The sequence below is a fragment of the Numida meleagris genome, chromosome 3, assembly GCF_002078875.1.
Source record: "Numida meleagris isolate 19003 breed g44 Domestic line chromosome 3, NumMel1.0, whole genome shotgun sequence".
NCBI classification, from domain to species: Eukaryota; Metazoa; Chordata; class Aves; order Galliformes; family Numididae; genus Numida; species Numida meleagris.
In genome coordinates this window covers 107,452,884-107,470,028 of record NC_034411.1, presented here as the reverse complement: position 1 = coordinate 107,470,028, position 17,145 = coordinate 107,452,884, and the positions used below count along the sequence as shown (strand labels likewise).

Genomic DNA, 17,145 nt, shown 5'->3' with positions numbered 1-17,145 from the left:
GTCACCCAATGTTAGCTCTGGCATCTCATCCAAACTGAGCTTCTGGGTATCATCCGTACCAAAGGAAGGAAGAGCAGTATCTCCAGGACATAATTCAACCCATCTTACCATAGCAGATGGGCTGGACTCCAGAAAAGTTTATTTCATCTAATTCACAGCAGAAGGTGCCCTGTTGAACAGCATGGAACAGATATCTTTTGATAACCAAAATTAGAGATGGTTTTTTGTTGTTGTTGTTTTTTTTTTGCTTTTATTTACCTAGAAAAAACCTGCAGAATTTTACAGCAAACTTCAATTCCATAAAAGTTTTCCTCATTTTATGCATAGACTTGCCATTCAAAAAAAAAAAAAACTTTTAATACAACTACTGTCTTTCATTCCTCACTCCAAATTTTCCTTGTTGATCTCATAGTTCTCCAGAACTTCCTTTCCTCCTGAGACATTTTCTTCCGGAACCCCAAATTCATATTTGCTGATGTATTTGTCTTTTATAAGTTCTTCTAGGTCAGTGAAAGTCTTATTCCACTCACATAAATCCCTACAAGTGGCTGAAGTGTATTGAGGACTTCTCTTTATTTTAAGGTAGGCATAGTGAAAAAAGCACACAGTGCTAACCTGCAACCTGTCCTTCGACTTCAGAGTAACCTTGCACTAGGGCAGCTGCTCTGTTAGAGCTGCCATGTGATCTGCCTTGCAAATGCAGACAAATGGAGTATATCTGGATTTCCTTTATCATCTTCCATAACAAGGAAGACTCACTTAAATTCTGCAGATAACATAGAGTATCTCCTAAATCTGTAAAAACATCACTTCTCTAACCAATAAAGCGGGGGCATTTTTTCCTATCAGGATGCCTTGTAATAGATTAGATAGCAGAAAATATATTACTGACGTGTGTATTTGGCAGCCTGCTTTGCTTATATGCATGGAAAAACACTTGATCTAAATATTGTGGCTTGCAATTGCCACGCAATTAAAAAAAATAAATAAATAAAGCTAATGGAATCGATTAAGTTTTTTAGGTGGAAAATTCTGCCAGTGGAAGGTTGGAGCTGATGCATCCATATCACATTCACAAGATGCGGTCCCTCGGAAATGCTCAGAGACCTCTGCAGCATCAACACGGGCCGATGATGTTCTCTAAATGCTTTGCACAGTGTCTCGTAGATTCCTTGGCTTTGTCAGCTGGCGCTGGTTTGTATGCAGTGGCACTGATGACTTTATAAAAACAAATGACAGAGTTGTTTACACGGCCTTAGTAAAGGAAATAATCGCATTTAATAGCGCTGGTTTCCCATACAGGGCTTTAAAAAGGGGCTCCCGTGCTGTATGCTGTAATAAGCTTTTTATAAATGTGTTCATGTGGTGCTCAGTACAGCCTGCTGTGCTGATACTATAAAACCAAAGGAGAGCTTCATAAGCTTTAAGTGCAATCATATATTACTGTGCAGCAGCATTCCCTTGTATTAATAAAGTTTGTAAGAAAACCCAGGCAAAGATTAAAAATACATGTATGACGCTATCCACGGTAATAAAAGCTGATGTTGTCTGGACTGCTTGTTTATTTGCTTATGCCGTATGAGATGTTTTAAGGAGCACGGTGAATATGATTGAACAGATGAGCTCTTCCCTCGGGCCCTGCCTCGCCTGCCCAGCACCTTCCCAGGGATGCTGATGCTTCCCAGGACTGGTGGCTGCTTCCTGAGCCCTCTGCTGGGCTCCTGCCTCCACTGCAGCAGGTCAGGAACGTGAGCTGCTTTCTCATCGACTTGCATGGGCAAAGCATGTGAAAGTAAAATTAAACCGGTGCTTCATTAAAGGTAATGAGAAGTTTTCAGGGTTTTGGCCACAAATATCTTACTTTGCTTCACCATCCAGGAATAACAGTGATTATTGAATTGCAACACGGAAAGCTCTTCTGGGAATAGATTCACAGCACAGCCTGTCATTGCTTGGCAAACTGCACTCAGGTGCTGAGGAGTGGAGAGTCCGTATGTTTGGGATTGGAGAAATCATAAGAAAATGGTTTAAGACACACCTTAAATGCCACAAAATTATCGGGACGTTTTCTGAAAGCACCTGAACTCCTGAGAGAGAAATTAAGTGCTAGGTAATATTATAATTGGAGGGAAATAAGTTAACGGCATATGTAAAATACATCTGACCACCTACTAAATTATCATACACCGAGTACTTACTAGATTCCATTTGTTACTGGAATTGCTCTGCAGCATATTGCTATGCAGCACGTACAGGAAGGCACAGGTCCAGATCTCCAAACATGCTTAGGCATTGAAATTCTGTAGGCTCCTTACATATTTCAGTCCTAGGGCAATCAGTGGGACTTGGTCACCTCTCCTGCCCCCAGGGGCTTATATTCCAAATGAGACAGAGTATCTCAAACCCTTAATGAACCCTGTGCAGGAGCTGATTTTCAGATGGAGTTTTACATGGTGATGGGATAGAATTACTAGACTAATTTAGAAGTAGTGGTGTGAAGAGGATTAAAGTACAGTTCATTCACAGAAGAGTGTTTCGACGTTTGTATGGCATAAGGCATCAAAATGAGTGCAAAGCATTGCAAGTGAGACAGAAGAGCAGTCTATTACGAGCCTAGACTGTGCAGAGGGACAGAACAAGGTGAAAAATGGAACATGGATATCAGCAAAACTGAATATAACTCTGTAGGTGATCAATAGTAATATTTCTTATGGAAAAACTGGACAGAGCATAACATAGGACCAATGTACGTGGATTAAACTGAGGTTATGACTCCCAGCAGCAATATTCTCGGACGATGAAGGGTCCTACAGCTGGAGTCATTAAAAATGCAACATTTGTCATATCTCTGTAATTGCAGTCCCTTGGTATCTTCTATTCCAAGTGTGAGAGGTTATAAATATTGTTGATGGCTCAACATTTGCTTTAGACTTCTGGGTCTTTACAAGGCATCTTTGCACTACTTACTCATGTCATTATTGTCAGTGCGACTCTTCAGCTACGTGGAGGAGATACACAATGAAATTTGCAATTTGCTTTTCTTCCAGTTCATGCACGTTTGGACCCTTTTTTTTTAAAGTGCATTTTAAAAGTTGCTTTCCCTTCCCACTAAAAGATGCAAAGCAAGAAGATGATGGTACAATTTTAACCTGTCTTTGGGAGGGTGTGTTCCTTCAAGTATTTTCCAGGATAGCTGGAGGAATGCAAAAATCCTCATTTGGGGATGAGCAGTTCTGGCACAAATACCAAGAGACGACACTTCCATCCTTAAAATAAGCCCCCCGACATAAGTGATAATTTAATATACATCATGCCATCTGCTTTCAGAAATGTGCAAGCTGCTCCTAGAGAAGTTAACGGGAAATGCATTTTTCCTATTATTTTAAACATCCCAAGATCTAACTTGATGTCACAAAAGCATGCACTAGTCATCTTTCCCCAAAGTAAAATAGAGCTTGCCACTGGATAGAATGATAACTGGTACAAAACCCACTGCTTCTCCTCCCTCTGCCCTTCGCAACCTGCCAGAATTAAATACAGACGTTGCAGAGTGCGCTGCTGGTTAGAAAGGCAGATGGGGAAGAAAGGAGCTTTCAGAACCGTGAGGCTCAGAGGCCCTGGCAGCAGCTTTTCTCTTTCTCCGCCAACAGCTTCCACCTTGAGCACTTTTACTTCACCTATAGAAACATGTCACCAGGCAAGAGATGTGCCAACATATGGAAGCAGCATTCAAGGCCAGAGGAAAGACTGAGCTCGCTGTTTCCCCTGTATAGCACCCTAAAGAAAATGCTAGGTTAGGCCAAGCCTTGCACAGGTGCAGCCTTGGCAGGGGAGCCCAGTCTCTGCAGAGTGTTCTTTTTTGAATGAGCCCGCTAGAAAACGCTGGTAGAATATTTTTTTTTCTATAGTCATGCATTTCCCAAGGTGTGAAGGCACCATAGAATCATAGAATGGCTTGTGTTGGAAGGGGCTTGTAGATTATCTAGTTCCAACCCCCTACCATGAGCAGGGTTGCCAACTGTATGGTCATGACCTACAGAGATGCAAAGCAATGCTGGAGTGATGAGTAGATTTGTTATGAAGGGACCTTTGGAGGTCTCTGCTCAAGTCCTATGCTCAAAGGAGGGCCACTTAGCCCAGTTTGCTCACAGCCTTTGTTCATCTGGGTTTTGGGTATCCCCATGGATGGTAATTCCTCTGCCCGTTCAGTGTTTGATTACTTCATAGTGAAGATTCTTCTTCTGTGTGTCTAACCAGAACCTCCCTTGCTGAAGTGCACACTTGAACCTCGTCCTTTCTCTCTGCACACACAAGATTTTGGCTCAGTCTTGTGAACATTTCCACTAAGATAGTTGAAGGTGGCAACAAAATCCACTCAGTCTTGTCTTCTTAAGATTGAGCAATCTCAGTTCCTTCAACCTTTCCTCATATTCTGTGTACTCCATTTCTTTAGGGATATTGAGGGCACCTATGCTTGTCAACATGATTTTTGCAATGGAGAGGCCAAAAACTGCATGCCTTTCACCAGACATGGTCTTACAAATGTGAAACAATGGGTTTTCCTTTATTATTTTTTCACTTCCTAACTGCTCCTAACACTCAATTCATCATTTGGAGGGGAAAAGAAGTTTTATCTTTTTATTTCTGACTGAGTAATGGTTTTCTGATGTTCTCATGGCCCTGTCTGCCTCAGCTCTAAGATCACATCTTCGCTGACAGCACCTCACTCAGCACCAGCACTTGTCAGAGTTTCAGAGCTGTTTTTCTCCATGTGCTTTAATTTACCATGACAGCACTGAACCTCAACTGCCATTTTATCACCCAACCTCTCGGTGCTATGAGGTTTCTGCAAATGGTTTTCATTTGCACATCCTCAAGTCATCGGCAAATAGTATCTTCAGATTTGTCCGATAGTCCGTGTCCCAGCACTAGGATCCTGTTAACCATCCCTATCTTGTGAAACACTTTGTTGTTCATCCTCTAATCAGTGAAAGACATTATATCTCCTACAATAGTCGTGCCCATGGCCTCTTGCACTCAGCAGCTTTTGGTAATGGCTTTTGAAAGGCTGCAGGGCAACACCAACCAGACTGGCACGCTAGTTGGTGCTGCAAAGAAAGCTAACAGTTCTGTTAAGCAAGACTCCAGGCTGCAAAAGCCACGTGGACTCTTCCTCAGTTTCACAAGGTCCTGGGCACCCTGCTCAGGGTGGTTCTTCTCAGGGGGGATTGGACCAGATGGACCCAGAGGTGCCTCCGTTCTCAGCTCTGCTGTGATTCTCTGAAATGCGAGAAGTCCAGCACCGTATTTGCCAACCTGGTAGTTTCGTGTTCAATTTATTTTAGCATTATTTCATGCATCCACTGCATCCTGCAGATCTGAAGTTATTCACCATAAAACCTGGTCCTCTGCTGGCTTTTCATGCTGCCTGACAGACTTCCTAATCCAGTCATACTTGGGAAAGGACTGATAATTTGTTCTTGATGTTAGAAGGGTGTTCTTCAAACATTCTTATTCTACCTTTTTAAGAGAATGTGTGTTCTCTATTTTTGCCTTGTTTGAACACAAAGACTTCTTGCTTGTAACAGTCTCCTTTGCTCTGGTTCTTAACTACAGTAGCTTTCTTCTGGTCTTTTTAAAAATATTTTCTGATACACACCATGTATTTTCTGTGAGCTCCTGTTACAGTGTCTTTAAGCAGCATCCACGCTGCTTGCAAACATCTCACCCATTCATGGCTCCTATCAATTTGCTTTTAAAAAATTGCCACCTTTTTCATAGGCTCCTTGCTAAATCCAGGCCTGCGCTGGTGATATTTTTGGCTGTCTTGTTCCTACGACAATACCAAATCTCACTGCCTTACAGCTTCTCCTAAAAGCAGCTCTCTGATAACACCACAACAAATGTAAGCTGCACAATGATTTCCTTCTCCCTTGACTACATCTCCAAGAAGCAGTTGTTCATAGGTATCTAAATATTTAGTCTCAGCATCATATTTTGTCGTTATGTTTACCCAGTGTACATCACCATTACCCTTCTTATTGCATCTTATAGTCCCACGGTGTTCTCCTTTGGGACATCTGGAACATTGTCCTTGCTATGGCCAAGGAATCTATCACTAACTCTGTTACATTCTCCTCTTGGGTGTGAAACTGCAGTCTGTTGACATCACTGTTACTTACTGAGTAAGCCAGGTCAGTGATTGAGCACCTGGTGGGAAGACAGGGCCAACCCAGGGGAGCTCAGCTGCATGCAATGCACCTGAGTGACCAGAAGGGGTGGAGCCAGGATCCATCCCTTCCCAGACCTCATTTAAGGCTTGATGGGGGGGGGAGGGGAGATGACAGTATCTTTCTGGAGCTCTGTGTGTACCGAAGGCTTTTCAAAGGTAAGTAGCCTCTTTCCCTTCTTTTTGTACCCATAGCTGTTGTGTTTGAGTAAATCCTTGCTTATTGCAGCCTGGGATCTTGTTGCTCTGTTGTCACTGTTGCGCTTTCCATTATGTTACATGTGACTCTTATGTTCATATCTGCATTCAAAAGCAGACCACCAGTTTAGCTACCTTATCACTTAGACCAGTGGTATTGATATGAGAAGCACATCAACAGATGCCTCAGCTGCCTGCTTTACACACATGCCTGAAGTAGGGGGAGAGGTCTTCCCTGCTGTAGTTTTCTCACCTTCAGTCTTATCCATTACTCCAGAATATAGAATCATAAAAGGATTGGGGTTGGAAGGGACCTTGAAGCCCACCTAGCCCCAACCCCTGCCATGGGCAGGGATGCTTTCCCCTCAGATCAAGGTGTCCAAAGCCCCATACAGCCTGGCCTTGGGCATTGCCAGGGATGGGTAATCCCGGCCAATTCTTGGCCAAGATTCTGTTTCTGGGCAATCAGCACCCTTTACGTTCATACTGGACCACTGTAATATCAGGAAGGACAAGCAGAAGAACTTTACAGCTGGCAGCTGTTCCTGACATTTCTCTATAGCTACTCCTGCGTGTGTTTTCTCTGTCATGCTCCATAGACCTGGTCTGCCTATCATCCAGATCTTTCCCATGGAAATGGTGTCTTAAGCCATGTTCCTCCTCTCCAGAGCAGAGAAATCTAGTACAATGCTGCAGGACTTTTCTATGCTCTTGTGATTTTTTTTTTTTGGACTAGAGGCCCCCTCACACATAGATGCAATGTTTCTTCTAACCAGGGACATCCCTTGAAAGCATAAGGAGAAAAGGAGAGTTTGCTGCTTTTCTTCAATAATTGATGAAGTACAGACGTCAACCAGCTTATGGTAGACTCATGTTTACTACACTGAGGACCTGCGATTGCAAAAGTGACCTGGATTAAAGTAAACTCAGCAAAAATATGTACATAATTATTGGTTTTAACACAAATCAGGATCCCATCCTGGTTCACTAAATGGCCATACTTTGCTTCTTTCAAAAACTGCCATGCAGATGGCTGCACTACTCAACTGAGTTGCCTTGATTGGATAAGCAGCATTTATCAAGGGTTATAGTTTCCTAATGGGCACCTTTCTCATGTTTTGGAGGGTTAAATCTTTCCTCAGTCCTAGTCCTAACCGACTTTGGAGGTGACAGCCACCAAAACCCAGTCATCTTGTCAGTCTGGATGTTCTTGACCATCATTAGACTCTGGTGGGATCTGGACATCGTCTTCTACCTCCTGTGAGAGTGGAGCTGCTGATTTGGGAATTGAATTGGAAAACATTGGGATGCTGCGAATTGTGCATGCTCCTGCACAGCTCTTACAGGTGTGCTAATGAGAGACAGCACTCTGCTCATCACCAACCCAAGACCTTGGAGAATATAAGTAAAAATGCCAATTTGCATGTCTTGGGGTTAATTGAGGAAATCTCCGATGAAAATCTTGCTGTCACTTCTGACGCCTGTTCTGAATATAAATTGCTTGTCTCCATGGGATATTGTGAAATGCTAGGAAGAGGAAGGTTGTTAGCTCCCAGAGCTCACAAAGAAGGAATTTTTTCACCAAAAGTTAATAGTTTCACAATTTATCTGTATTGATGTTAATGTGGGACTTACAGGCCAAGCACAGAACCTGTGGGATCCTTAACCAAGAAACACAACACAGGGGCATGAGTATTTTCCATCACCAAGGCCACAAATTTCCAAAGGAAAAAAGCAATTTCTGCATGGATAGAAAAATACTTATTTTCAAGTGAGGCTATCCTTTATACCACGTTTCTTGTGGATAAAAATACCTAGTGGATTTATTCTGTCTTCTATGAAGCCAGGAAATTGTTTAACCACAGGCGGTTGTCTCAATGAGAAAATCGGGAAAGTGCAGAAGAAAGGAAATGGTTAATTCACCGAATGCTGAGGATGAATCAATGCAGATTTCTATTATTCCAGAATCACAATGTGTTTTTTCATCACCTGATCTTGGGGGGGAGGGGGGGGCTTCTTTGCTTTCACAGCTATTTTATTATAGGCCACTATAGGATTACCGCCAATGGCGCAACATGCAACCAGAAATCCAGATTATATCTATGTTTAATTGCAAATGCTGTGTGATTCTCTGATCTTCCTGTCAGCCCTTAGAAGATTTTATAAATGTCTTTCTGCACATTTTGTCTATATAATTAACTGTTCTTGTTGAAACACCTACTTTTTTAAGTTTATGGAGAACACCGGGGAGAGGCATAAGTTTGATGCTGGTTCTAAATGAATCATTGCTTGGTTTTCAAAGTTATCTTTTAGTGATTTTGACATTCAGCCTTTTTTTAATCCTGCATGTCCATAATGATAAAGAAGTTAATTGGAAAAAGCATTAAAAAGAGAGCAAAAAGACCAAATTTTGCTTTCAGCAAGAGTTCCATAAAACCAACTCAATTCCTGGTTACTCCATCAGGACAGGAAGTTTTTACCACATCCATTTCACTTTTCCACTTTTCTCATTTGAGCATTTAGATGTAGCTGCGCAACACGGCTGATTTCAGTGTGTTGCGAAGGGTATAATTAAAAGCAGAATCCTACTTTGCATATTGCTCTGCTACATGCACTCACCAGCAGCTGCAAGGTGATGAGCTGCTAAAACCATACAGCCATGCAAAGCATGATGGGTAGAGTGGCATGCCCACATTTCGGATGCCTTTCTAGATAGCTCCATGGGACTGCCAGCAGTAGGAGAGGGTCTTGGGGTGATGTCCCCAGAAGAGCACCAGAGCTGTGTGCGAACTCTTTGGCATTGCAGTCAGTGCTTTTCCCATGCTTTCTTGGTGAGTTCCAATTTTCTAAGCCTAAAGCTTCATTGATGAAGTGGGAACAGGTATCCCTCCTTCCTTCTCATACAAAGGCAATTAATAAAATTCGTAGAATTAATCAATTGGTCAATGAGGTAGTATGTACTATGATGGTGAACTGCACAGTGAGTACAGGTTTCAAGATCTGTCACAAGCTGCTGAAGGAGGAATATGAATCTTTTTTATTTCTTGCTACCATTAACATGGGAAAAGCAACACGGGCAGTCACTTCTGAAGAAAAATTAGGAACAAAAGAGAACACATGCAGAAGAAATGTTACAATAGTCAAAGCCAAAAGATCCTACTCATTTCCTGTAGGAGGAAAGTCACCAAGAATTGGAAAGAGGAAAGCCCACATGATTAAAAGGAGAACAAGATTGGCTTCTCTGTGGCTGACAGTCTGTGCATCAATGCTATCCTGTTTCGAGGCAGTCATGTTCGCCAGATAGTACAATCAAGCCAGATATAAAGCTGCAGAAAGGCACAATGACAGACATAGAAAACATCGAAGATTCACTTTTCAATGTAAGAAAGAGACAGAAAATTAAGCTTCAAGTAGGAAATAAGGTTCTCACCCTTGGTAAGGCTGACCAGAGAGACAAGCCCTAAACATGACGCAGAAAATAGCAAATCCAAGACTGGAAAAAATAATACATCTTGGTGTATTTTACATGGAACTTGCAAGCGTCTGGCAAGGTGTTGGGTTCCATTTCTTCACCTTAGACACAGGGTGAATGTGAGCTTGGTGAAGCCATGTCAAAGCTGCTGCATCCTGAAGTTTTACCCTGTAATAGAGGCTTTGAAGAAAAAGGGAATTCCAGTTAGCTCTCTCTTATGAAACAGCTTTAAAGCTTCAATGATTTTTGCTGTTGGAATGGATCCAGAGGATGGCCATGAAGATGATTAGAGGGCTGGAGCACCTCTCCTATGAAGAAGGATTGAGGGAGTTGGGCTTGTTTCTCTTGGAGAAGAGAAGGCTCCAGGGAGACCTCATTGCAGCCTTCCAGTACCTGAAGGGAGCTTACAAGCAGGAGGGGAACCGACTTTTTACACAGTCTGATAGTGATAGGACAAGGGGTAGTGGCTTTAAACTAAAAAAGGGGAGATTTAGGTTTGATGTTAGGAAGAAATTCTTTACTCAGAGGGCAGTGAGGCCCTGGCACTGCTACCCAGAAAGCTGTGGGTGCCCCATCCCTGGAGGTGCTCAAGGCCAGTCTGGATGGGGCACTGGGCAGCCTGAGCTGGTGGGGGTAGTCAGCCCACGACAGGGGTTAGGACCAAGTGATCTTTAAGGACCCTTCCAACCCTACCAGTCTGTGATTCGATGATTCTGTGTTGTGGAGGACAGTGTCAGAGGACTTACTGAAATCCAAATTGCTGACGTTAGTGGTTGTTCTCTTGTACGCTAATGCAGTTTTGCTATTGTAGAAGGCCATCATATTGTGTTTCTTGTTCATAACAAGTTTGGATTAGGGTGCAACAAAAATGACTGTCCTTTCCTCATTTTGATTTACCATTCTGCAGTAAATCTAAGGGATACCTGCCCAATTCATCAGCTGTGCATCAATATTTATTTCTCAGTGACTAATAAATATGTGGAATGGTGTTGGACTTTGTTTTGATCTGCATGAATCTTACATTAACATACCTCCTTTTGACAGCTATCTCCTCTGCAGAATGCTCTGTGAGATCTTCATGTCCTGAATCCATTAAAAGCAGATCTTTTTGACATTGTAGTGTTACACAGTGCTAGTGTAAATGCTATACGGAAGTCCAAGGACAATGTATTTACTCAAAAAGCAGTGTTCATTTTTTGCCTTGACTGCCTGCTGACAAATGTTATTAAATTGTTGGCTGTTTGGTATGATTTACCTGCACAGTGTCACATAGGAGGAGATAATTCCACCCACAGCATGTTATGGCTATACACTGAGCGTGATAAAGCTGAACAACCACTTCTGCATCTGCCCTGACATCCAGGCCTTCGTGGTCTACCTTCCTGTTGGAAAGCAAAATTCGCAAGTTAAGACTGTTCCAGCTGGTGCCAGGCATCCCAAATGCATTTGCTGTGCCCTGGCTCTCTGTTTGGTACGACGCTCAGACTAAAGACCTGGTTATGTTTGACCTGAAAGCACTGAACTGTTTTACACAGTTGTCTAGCAATATATTGCTTTCCCCACTGCAGGTAGCTTCTTTGAGGAGGGCTGATGTCTCTGATCTATGCTCAAATACACACCATTAGACAGTGATCATGGTAGGACAAAAGGATCTTCAAGGTCTAGTTTTGCACTGCATTCAGAAGAGTCCAGACTAGCAAGAAGATCTCCTTTCTGCTGACAAAGCCATTAGTGATTTTTTTCATTCCACACATGGCAGCAGAAAACTAGGCAAACAGGGCCTACGTTCTACCCTAGCAGCCAGAAGAAGATACTAGACCTTATATTGACTTTGAGTACAAGTGAAATATCTAACGTGAACACTATATCAATTTGTACAATTTTAAGCGGTGTTAACTTTCGGTGTTGAGAAGTCCTGAGCTTAGTGCCTAGAATTATTATCTTATGTAAAGTTTTAATTTGAATGATTGGGAGTTGGAACTAGATGATCTCTGAGGTCCTGTCCAACCCAGGCCATTCTGTGATTCTACAAATAGCAAACATGGTTTTTTGTTTACCTCTTGTTTAGAGCTACCACTGTGTAGATGCTCTGCAACTCCAGGAGATAAAATCTTGCATGAAATATGAAAGTTGGTGTTTTCAAGCAAGGAGACACTGCTAGGTCCTGAGGAGGTTCTCAGGATTATCTTTAAAATCTCATGATTTGCAGTAAAATAGTGAGGATAGTGACCTCACATTTCTTCCTGATAGGACAGCATGTGCATTTTATATCCTAGGGTATAACAGTAAAATATTTCAAAAAGAAAATAAATGTAACGTATTCATAATTGCTAATGTGATTGAGAATGTACATTTAAGAAATGTAATGGCATAAACCTGAAGAAATCTAATTCTGAAAGGAAGCTGTCTAAATTTAGAGTGATGTAGTACTAATTAATCCATTTAGCATTCCATTCTGGTTTCAGCTCTAGGAATGAATAAACAGAGGACTGCCCCTGGCTTAGGAGGGGCAAGGAAAATGAAAGAGGTTGGATTTTTTATTTTTATTTTTTTTGCTATCTAGTCAAAACTGTTCATCTCTAATCATCTCAGTGACAGAGGTAATTGTTTCTGGGCTGATTTGCAGGAGCTGAGTTTGCAAGCGCATTCGAGCAAATTAAGGGTTAAACGTTTTAGTTTTCATGCAGGTAAAAACTGTCTCTATTACTTCACTATTTGAATCAAAGCAGCAAGACAGGGCCTTGAAATGATTGGTGGTATATGTGTATGTATACATACATGTACATCAGTGTGTACAGCTATATATACATATGCATAATCCAAGGACCAACTAAAATCTACTGGAGCCAAGCCAAATATTTCCCACCATGCTAAGATCTTGGGATGAAGATCTCCTGTGACCTGCTCCAAACCGTGTTTGGTCCCTACATGGCAGATGGAAAAGCATTGTATCTAGGCTTTAACAAATCCAAGTGCAAGGTCTTGCGCCTGGGTCGAGGCAACCCCCAGTACCAATACAAGCTGGGGGATAAAAGGATCGAGCGCAGCCCTGCCAAAAAAGACCTGGAGGTACAGGTGGATGGGAAGCTGGACATGAGCCAGCACTGTGCCCTTGCAGCCCAGAAATCCAACCGTATCTTGGGCTGCATCAAAAGCAGCTTGGCCTACAGGTCAGGGAGGTGATCCTGCCGTTCTACTCTGTGCTGGTGAGGCCTCACCTGAAGTACTGTGTCCAGATGTGGAGTACTCAGTACAAGAGAGACATGGACCTGTTGGAGGACATCCAGAGGAGAGTTGTGGCAACCAGGCATGGACTCAGATGTGGACGATCCAAATCATTTATTACATGTTCTCACAACACTTATATACATTCACAGGTTTCTATTCTCAGCTCTCCCATCTGCCTTTACAACTTTCCCATCCACAGTTACATGTCAACAAGGTATTCCACAAACATTTCTTAACTGTGCATACAGGCACTTGTCCAATCAGAGCCATGAGACATTCTTTTTGTTTTTCTCCTCTTCTGGAGATGTCCTTGGTTCTCAACCTTGCTTGTCATGCTGCCTATCCTGCTCTGCAGCTTCTGCTCTGAGTAGTCTTTCCTGTATTCCCACAGAGGGTCACAAAAATAATCCAAGGGATGGAACACCTCTCCTACAAGGACAGGCTGAGAGTGCTGGAGCTGTGCAGCCTGGAGAAGAGAAGGCTATGGGGAGACCTGATAGCAGCCTTTCAGTTTCTAAAGGGGAGCTACGGGAAAGAAGGAGACAGACTCTTCAGAAGAGTCTGTTGTCATAGGACAAGGGGAAATGGTTTCAAGCTTAGGGAGGGGTAGAATTAGGTTAGATATAAGGAAAGAAGTCTTTTCTTTCACCACCAGTGAGGGTGGTGAGGCACTGGAACAAGTTGCCCAGAGATGTGGTGGATGTCCCATCCCTGGAGACTTTCAAGGGCAGGCTGGATGTGGCTCTGGGCAGCCTGATCTACTGGTTGGCAACCCTGCACTCAGCAGAGGGGTTGAAACTAGGTGATCTTTGAGGTCCTTTTCAACCTGGACCCTTCTATGATTCTATGATTGGAAGAGGACAGCATGGACGTGGATCCTCCCTTTGGCCACCTCACCCCAGACACTTGGCTGAATTCCTACTTCCCTGTGCCTCCATTATGTGGATCTTGGTGGTCCAAGATGGGTGTGAGGATCAGAGTGTGAAGAGGTTCTGCTCTCCTCCCTTATTGCCACAGAAAAAAAACACATATTAAGCAAGAAGAGAAAAGTCACTGGGACGATGGAACAGAAACGGAACCAAAATCCCTGAAAAATCCTGGTCTTTGAACCATGGCAGCTTCCATATAAACAATACAGCAGGGAGGTTCCTGTTGAAAAATCAATGGACATCAATGAATTCTTCTACACTGAATGATGTCAGTCCCAGAGTTTTTACTTTCCGGAGGGCTGTGGAAAAAAAACCAGCCTGGTGTTTAACCATTTTTGTTCTTACTATTCATTTTTAACCCATTTCCTTTCCCTTTCTCCCTATGAGAAACCCTATGATCATCTTCAAAACCTACCCAAAGTCTGAACCAACAACTTAACACAATGGTGAAATCTCATACAGCTCCCAGGCATACACATACAGCTTCTTTCTCTATGAAAGATGTAGTAAAAAGTCACAGTATTCAGCAGTTGTGGACAACATTGCTATTCACAGTTGTTTTTTATGTAGTACACTCTCTGGGATCAGACCTAAAAGACACTCCTGACTTCATTATTATTATTGTTGCTGTTCTAAAGGAAGAGATGAAAGTACAGAGTTGAAGACTAATGTGTCTTTTGAGTGCCTTGGCACAGACAGAAGGGACTGAGAAACTACAGAGACAAAACTGTCACCTGAATTGAAAGCATTAGGTGTCAAAGTACAGTACGCTGAGATATTGAGGACAAGGAGATTTTTCTTCCTGTGCTGGTCAGACAAGTAGCACTGTGGGGCCTTGGTCCAGTCATGCAGAAGAAGGTGGTAAATAGCAAATCGGCTACACTTGAGCCATCAATGAGACTGTATGTAGTGATAGGACGAGAGGTAACAGCCTTAAGCTGTGCCAGGGGAGATTCAGTTTGATTACTAGGAAAAACAACTTCTCAGAAGGAGTGGTGATGCAGTGGCATAGGCTGCCCAGGGAGGTGGTGGGGCCACTGTCCCTAGAAGTGTTCGAGAAGCATAGAGATGTGGCACTGAGGGACGTGGTCAGTGGGCATGGTGGAGTGGGCTGGGGTTGGACTTGATGATCTCAGAGGTCTTTTCCAACCTGAATGATCCTATGATTTTGTAGGGGATGAGTCACTATGAAATGCACATTCTGAGTCGGGGCAAATCCCTCCCATGTAAATCCCAGGAGTGGGTCCACACTGGATGGTGTGACAGGGAGTTCCCCTGTGGGACTGTGCTGATGGAATGTTCTGAACATATTTCTTCTACACACATCTGTATCACTCTTCCCATGTGTATAAATACGGCATTTGTTCACTTGAGCTGTTACTGGACACCCGTCCTGGCCGTCAGGTGGTCCAAAGCAATGTGCCCAGGCTGGCTGAGCCCTGCGATTTGGAGAGGAATTCACCACTACATCTTCGTGCCGTGGCCATGAAGTCCCAGGGGAGAGGGAGCAGCACCCAGAGCAACTTTGCCTGCATGAATTCACTGGAATTACGTAATTACTTTCTTCAAGCTAAAAGTATTTCGAGTGTTTAATTGCCAGCGCTACATAACAATCTGGAGTAATTATATAATTAGCAAGAAATTGCAGCTCCCATTAGGTACTTAGAACAAGTCAAATTTAGGTTTGATTTTTTAAAAAGGTGGGAAGTTGTGCACATGTGGTTTTTTGCATAACGATATGACCTCAAAGGAGTGAGTGAGTCAATTTTTTTCTTTCCATAAATGAACATTTCAGTATTCATTTAGAAAACTGTTGGAGTAAGACTTGGTTGCGAAAATCAAGAAATCTATTGAAGTTGTTGTTTATAAGGTTCGTCGGCGTTGTTTCCTTACCAGAAAGCTCGCTGGAAGAGGCAATGCTGGATTTTGATATCATTTTGAATAGAGAAAGAATTGGACCAACCCGAGGGACAAAGCCTTGCTGGGTTGGAGGTGGGAGAAGAAACCTGATCCTATGCCCAGGTTGGCGTTTTAGCCGCTGGGTCGTCATTCATCGCCGCTAATGGGAGTTGCCCTCTGACACAACAGTGTTATCTGGTACTTTATAACCAGGACTGGAAAAAAGGGCTATCACGTCCTTGCCATATTGCTGATCCTGTTTTTCAAGTGACCAACACTGCATTCATTAAAGCTGTTGGAGCTTTGCCATACAAGACCGGCCAAATTTTCCTCTTTGAGCGAGCCCCCAGCTCTCCAAACCGCAAACAATTTTATCAAAGGGACGACACCAGCCCTTCATACGTGCAGGTGGGAAAGAAAAAATGCCTCTGCATTTTCCACCCAGGTGTGTAAAACGAAGATCCTGCCTAACTAACCTCTTTTGAAGTCTCAAGCAGGGCCCGGGAGATATAATTGATCTGGAGTTTTTAAAAGCCGTTGCCAATTTCCCCAGAAAGATCACTTCTGCAACTAAAACCCACCGGGAGCCGGCAGGAAATAATGGAATGGTTAAGTAACTTAGTACAGGCAGCAAGGAGAATTTGTAGCAGAAACCGTAGGCGCGTTGATCTGATGCCAGGTCGGGGAAATCGGTTATAGAACTGATTTCATTTGGTGGTGATGCAAAAACAAAGGTGCCAGACAAAGGAGGCAGGGCAAACATGATGTTCCTGCTCCTCTAGATGGGGAAAGAGTGGTACGAAAATGGGAGGGGGGGAGATATGCTCAAAGCGCTGCGTAAGAGACTGAAATCATACCGCAAACTTTGGAAGCTTCTTTGTCACATGGGGAAATAATGCAATAGCCCAGCAGGCAGAGAGCTGCGTCTCAGCACAACGCCGGTCTGAGCAAATCTTGCTGATTTCCATGGGAGCTCCTCTATGGAGGCAGCGGTGATCCTGCACAGGGGCTCGTTCTGCTGCAAACAGCAGAGGGGAAAGCATCCCGTGCTGCTTTATTATCAGCAGCCAGACAAGGAATCTGATGGCGGAGATGGCAAAGCGGGGAATGGGGTTTGGAGATAACCGGTGTCGCGCCATGGCGGATGTAAATCCCTCGGTGGGGTCTGGCCGCTCACCCCGCAAGGATCC

At 43.3% G+C, this 17,145-nt stretch overlaps 1 long non-coding RNA gene across 1 annotated transcript; it reads left to right on the top strand.

Annotated features, from left to right (window-relative positions):
* Nucleotides 212-1,553, top strand: LOC110395637. The gene is made up of 2 exons (XR_002436536.1): nt 212-582; nt 1,015-1,553. It is a non-coding gene; the product is annotated as an uncharacterized LOC110395637 (long non-coding RNA).